Raw genomic sequence first — 6,475 nt, forward strand, 5'->3', positions numbered from 1 at the left:
CCAATCATAAAGGAGTCCCAGCAAATTTCAGATTTCCCGTCCATAAAGGACTCCCAGCAAATTCCATATTTCCAGTCATAAAGGACTTCCAGCAAATTCCAGATTTCCAGTCCATAAAGGACTTCCAGCAAATTCCAGATTTCCAATCATAAAGGAGTCCCAGCAAATTTCAGATTTCCCGTCCATAAAGGACTCCCAGCAAATTCCATATTTCCAGTCATAAAGGACTTCCAGCAAATTCCAGATTTCCAGTCCATGAAGGACTTCCAGCAAATTCCAGATTTCCAGTCCATGAAGGACTTCCAGCAAATTCCAGATTTCCAGTCATAAAGGACTTCCAGCAAATTCCAGACTTCCTGTTTAAAGAAGACTTCCAGTAAATTCCAGATTTCCAGTCCATAAAGGACTTCCAGCAAATTCCAGATTTCCAGTCCATGAAGGACTTCCGGCAAATTCCAGATTTCCAGTCATAAAGGACTTCCAGCAAATTCCATGTTTCCAGTCCATAAAAGACTTCCAGCAAATTCCAGATTTCCCGTCCATAAAGGACCTCCAGCAAATTCCAGATTTCCAGTCCAAACACCACTTATGAAAATGCTGAGGGTAATAAAACAATACAATACCAGGTAACACTTATATTTTACAGTAAACAATGAATAGTTAAAGCCAGGCTGGCTCTTGTATTGCCTCTAAAGGTTTTTTTTTTTTTTTTAGTTTTTATCGGTCGATTTCTAAGGATAAGCTAATAGGGGGTGAGGGAGCATTTCGGGTTTATGTAAATCTTTTTTTTTATATATATTTTTCCGAGCATTTTAGACGAAAGAAATAGGTAAGATAGCAAAGATGGCGTTGATAAATCTCGCATTGAAATTAGTTTGAGAAGAAATTAATTAGGTTGATGCTGAGACTCTTAGCATTACTGAGTTAAGACCAATGTGTGCCTCTTTAATGGTTATGTACAAAATTAACTTTAAAAAGTGAATTTAAATTCAAATTTTGGATACATATAAAGATATTATATAAATATTCCTCTTACGTAAGCAATACACTGAAAGGCGTAAACGTATGTACAATTTTTATACCTGTACAAGTTCGGAGAGGCAGATATAAGATCTTCAAATTCTCAGCAAGTAGAATTCATTTCATTATCTCAACAACAACGAGACATTCTTTATACCAAAAGGATAAAAAATCAATATATCAGAAAGAAAGAGAGAAATCGAACACCAGAAATTCTACATTTCTTTTCAAATCGATATAAAGCTTTAGACCTCAATAAGTTTAAACATGGGATAACTGTCGACTTCACGGTGATCATAAAAATAGAATTCTGAATATCTTCAACGAAAGCAGACAGAACAAATGATTATTCAAAAGCTTAATTTAGAGGCAAAACAAAACACGGTAGGTAAATACGTCAGGGAGTGACCGTGGGAACTCATAACAAATCATTAGGATTCAAGAATGCCAATAGACTGTGAAAAAGCTTTTAATTCTGTCAAAACTTCAGCAGTAATGAAAGCCCTTCAAAAACAAGGAATAGAAGAATCTTATGTTGGAGCATTTGAAGAAACAACTGCTGGGTCATTCATTCCTTAAAAGGATAGGTTATGAGTTCAAGGAGCTGTATAAGAGCTTCATATTGTCATTATGATTATAATTATTAACAATTTTAGCTTGATTCACGATCTTGATATACCTCTGTTATTGTCTTCCGGTGTCCCAAGCACAAGTTGTTCTTATGATTTGACTTTTCAAGCACAAGTTGTTTCTGTGTTTTGACGTCTCAAGCATCAAGCACAAGTTTTATTTGTGATTTGATGCATCAAGCACCATTACAGTAGATCCTGTGATTTGACGCGTCAAGAACGGGTTGGTCGTGGGATTTGACACATCAAGCACAATTAGATCTTGTGATTTGACGCGTCAAGCACAAGTTTTTCTTGTGATTTGATGCATCAAGCACAATTAGATCTTGTGATTTGACGCGTCAAGCACAAGTTTTTCTTGTGATTTGATGTATCAAGCACAATTACAGTAGATCCTGTGATTTGACGCGTCAAGAACGGGTTGTTCTTGGGATTTGGCGCATCAAGCACAATTAGATCTTGTGATTTGATGCGTCAAGCACAAGTTTTTCTTGTGATTTGATGCATCAAGCACAATTAGATCTTGTGATTTGACGCATCAAGCACAAGTTGTTCTTGTGATTTGTTGTGTCAAACACAAGTTTTTCTTGTGATATTGGCTTTCATTTCCATCACTTCCTAAACGCACATTAAACCATATTTTTTCTATTTCAATATATCTGTCATATGTACACTTTGCCTTATCAGTACAAAAAAGCAATAGAAAAAAAGGATGGGTCACAGATTCAAAGATTGTAATCGTTTCAATATATTTTTTCCTCTTCAATTATCTTATTTTCACTTTTCCTTACCTCACCCTTTTTCTTCCTTATTAATTCTTTTCTTTTTCTTTGTATAAATTTCCAGTCAATTTTCTTCCTTAACCTTTTCACTACCACTGGTGACTTAGTTAAAACTTGAAACAGGAAACTATCTTTTCAAATCAACCAAACTATATAAATTTTGCACCCATTGGAAAGGTCTTGATATGAGCTTTTCAGTATATATATATATATATATATATATATATATATATATATATATATATATATATATATATATATATATATATACATATATATATATATATATATATATATATATATATATATATATATATATATATATATATATATATATATATATATATATATATATATATATATATATATATAAATCAGGGTTTGTACGGTGTTGAAAAAATTTGTTACAACAGAAGTTTCGTTCAATTCATCCACTGGCACTTAAAGGGTTAAGTAAAATCCAATGGCTAGTGGCTATAAACGAGTATGTTGACATCTTTTAATCCTTCTCCTTCTTCCTTTCCTCTTCTCCTTCTTCTTCTCTTGGCGTCATCCGAGAGTCTTTGATGCTGTGATCCCATCCTTTTGAAGTGAGCGACAGACGAACAGACAGGACAGAGGGAGAGGTCTTTGGCACAAAGAAAAATACGACATCGTATTTACAGACAACTAGATTCGCTACACAATTCAAACGACAATAATTATGTTTCTTATTTGCTATTATGTTTTGTAAATATAACACGTTATTAAGAAAAAAATATCTACTGTACAAATTCATTTACATATACCTTTTTTTATTACGGGGTTCAACGCATCGTTTATTTATTTTTTTTTTTTTACAATTTGAAATTTGAAAGAAACACGCTCTAGCAAAAATGCTATTTCAACAGATCATAGCAATCAGTGAACTTATTTTCCTAATAGTTATCAGTCTCATTATTTCTACTATTAATAGAATTAATATCAATATTATTATTATTATTATCATTATACCGGTTTTTAAGCCATCCATTATAAAATACCTTATTGCTCTATTTTGTCGTAACGTTATCGTCAACACTCTAATCAAGCAGCCATCACGTCGTAAAACGAACCTTAATTCTAAGCGAATTTTCTCATGAAGAAATATTTGCAAACAACTGAAATGATCTTGAGTTTAAACTCCGTTATATGGCGCTATCTCCAGCGTCAGCATTCGAGTTTGCTTATACGTACATCTAAATTTTTGTTTACTTTCTATCCGCTGAATCAAAAACCAATATTTAAATAGTTGATGTTATTACTTTTTCTGGTGGAATTATCTTGAGTTTAAACCCTGTAATATAGCTATATCCAGCCACAGCATTCGAGTTTGCTTTTACGTACAACAATTTTTTGTTTCTTTTATCCGCTGAATCAAAAAACCAATATTTAAATAGTTGATGTTATTACTATTTCTGGTAGTATTATCTTGAGTTTAAATTCTGTAGTATAGCAATATCGCCTGTGACAGCATTCGAGTTTGCTTTTACGTACAACAAATTTTTGTTTCTTTTATCCGCTGAATCAAAAACCAATATTTAAATAGTTGGTGTTATTACTATTACTGCTGAACTTATCTTGAATTTAATCTCTGTTATATAGCAATATTTCTATCTATAAAAACAAAGCATTTATTAAATCATCCTGACTCCGCATTCGAGTTTTCTCTTAAATACAAATTACAAACTGCTTTGAACGAGCTAAAGTGTTAAATCTGTTCGTGTTAACGTGTACTAAGGCTAAAAATTTCTCCCATTACTCAGGCCCACATGATTATATAGGATATCTACGGCATATGTGCATGTGTGTAATCATCGTATCATATTTCAAAAAGGTAGAAAGTTGACACACACTGGAAGTTCTACTTTTTGGGGAACAAGCATCGACTATCTCTTAAGGGGGGAAGTTTGTATGAAAAAACAAGCTAATTTTTCCTTCTTTTTTTCTTGTTCATTATCCTAACTAATTAATCACAGAGACCAAGTAAACAGTTAAGTAAACAGGTTAACTTTAGACATAAATTGTGGTTAATATGCAGAGAGAAACTCTAGATGAATATTTTTTGGATAGACATAAATTGTAGTTACTAGAGAAACTCTAAATGCATTTATTGGGATTAAAATATTCTAAACCGTAAAATGAAATCTAAAAAGAATAAGATAATCGAAATGATAAATGGCACTACAATCAAAGTTATTGTGAAATGAAGAAGACGAGAAAGAAGAATAACGAAAAGCCAAAACAACAACTCTAAGTAGAGAGACCAAAACGCTACTGTGAGTTCTCCCTCTCAACCGGAGCAGGTGATTCGTTCTTCAGAAGGTTCTCGATATTAAGTGCCGACGATTGATGAAGTGACTGCTGCAGATTATGCAGCGAGGCTGCATGCAGCGACTGCAACACCGCGGCCGAGTGCTCTTGCGCCTTCCGACGGAGTTCGGCCACGCTGGAGCTCCGCGGATCGCTGCCCAGCGACGCCAGAGGAGTCTGGCTCGTGAGCGATGCTAGCGATGGTGGGGTCTGGCTCGCCAGAGAAGCCAAGGAGGGCGTTTGACTGGTTAGCGAGGACAGGGGATTAGCCAGTGAGGTAGGGCCTAGGCTTGACAGCGGGTTGAAGGAGGGGGGTTTGATGGGGCAGCAAGAACACAGTCCTGGGAATCCTGAAGGATGAAAAAAAAACAAAGGTTTATTTATGACATTTTGTTATGGAAGTAGGATTAATCCTGCAATACCTCTTATATAATATCTATCCGAATTGCCTTAGCGTTTAGATACCTGCTGAAATCAATTGATGATTTGATAATGATTTGCCATTTTTAATATAGGTTCATAAAGTTAATATTATCAGTAATGAAAACAGATTTATTTATTTAATTTTATGTAAGGAGGATTTGTCCTGAAATATCTCTTCTATAATATCTATCAGAGTTGCCTTGATATTTTGCCATTTTAAATATTAGCGTATAAAGTTAATATAATATTATCAGTAATAATTTGGAAGCAATTAAATTGACTTTTATTTTGAAAATTTTAACTTTATTGATTGAGGTTTTCTGGCATCCTGACATTTAAGGTCATTGACGCCTTGATAATGTGAAAGTGGTCTTAATGACTAAAAAAAAAAAAAAGGTAGTTATCCTATAAAGATTTCAATTGTGGAGCAATTTTGATAATCTAAGTACTCAGTTATAGACAGACACAAATATTCATACGAGTATATCAATGTATACTTGAATACACGAGCACACACATTCACACCATTTCCTACCAAGTTTACTCCACACAAACAAAATATTAAACTAAAAAAAAAATCCTTCATTAAATATGAAATGAACATCGCTAAGGAGTTGCAGTCGTTAAATAATTATAAGAATTAAGCCCATTTAGTCCATTTTGTCTCTAAGAATCTAGCCCACTTAGTCTATTTTGTCTCTAAGAATTAAGCCCATTTAGTCTATTTTGTCTCTAAGAATTAAGCCCATTTAGTCTATTTCGTCTCTAAGAATTAGGCCATTTAATACATTTTGTCTAGGAATCTAGCCCATTTAGTCCAATCTGCCTCTAAGAATTTATTCTATTTAGACCATTTTGTCTGTAAGATTTTAGCTCATTTAGTCCATTTTGTCTCTTAAGAATTTAGTCTATTTAGTCACTAATATTCTATCCCATCTAGTCCATTTTGTCTCTAAGAATTTAGTCTATTTAGTCCATTTTGTCTGTAAGATTTTAGCTCATTTAGTCCATTTTGTCTCTTAAGAATTTAGCCCATTGTGTCACTAATATTTTAGCCCATTTAGTCCATTTTGCCTCTAAGAATCTAGCCCATTTAGTCCATTTTGTCTCTTAAGAATTTAGTCCATTGTGTCACTAATATTCTAGCCCATCTAGTCCATTTTGTCTCTAAGAATTTAGTTTATTTAGTCCATTTTGTCTCTAAGAATTTAGTCTATTTAGTCCATTTTGTTTGTAAGATTTTAGCTCATTCAGTCCATTTTGTCTCTTAAAAATTTAGTCCATTTTGTC

The 6,475-nt window shown here is 33.5% G+C and overlaps 1 pseudogene; it reads right to left on the reverse strand.

Annotated features, from left to right (window-relative positions):
* Positions 1 to 2,811: 2,811 nt before the first annotated feature.
* LOC137649876 (aristaless-related homeobox protein-like) overlaps positions 2,812 to 6,475 on the reverse strand; it is a 164,358-nt pseudogene continuing 160,694 nt past the window's right edge.

The sequence above is a fragment of the Palaemon carinicauda genome, chromosome 11 (genome assembly GCF_036898095.1).
Source record: "Palaemon carinicauda isolate YSFRI2023 chromosome 11, ASM3689809v2, whole genome shotgun sequence".
Taxonomy (NCBI): Eukaryota; Metazoa; Arthropoda; class Malacostraca; order Decapoda; family Palaemonidae; genus Palaemon; species Palaemon carinicauda.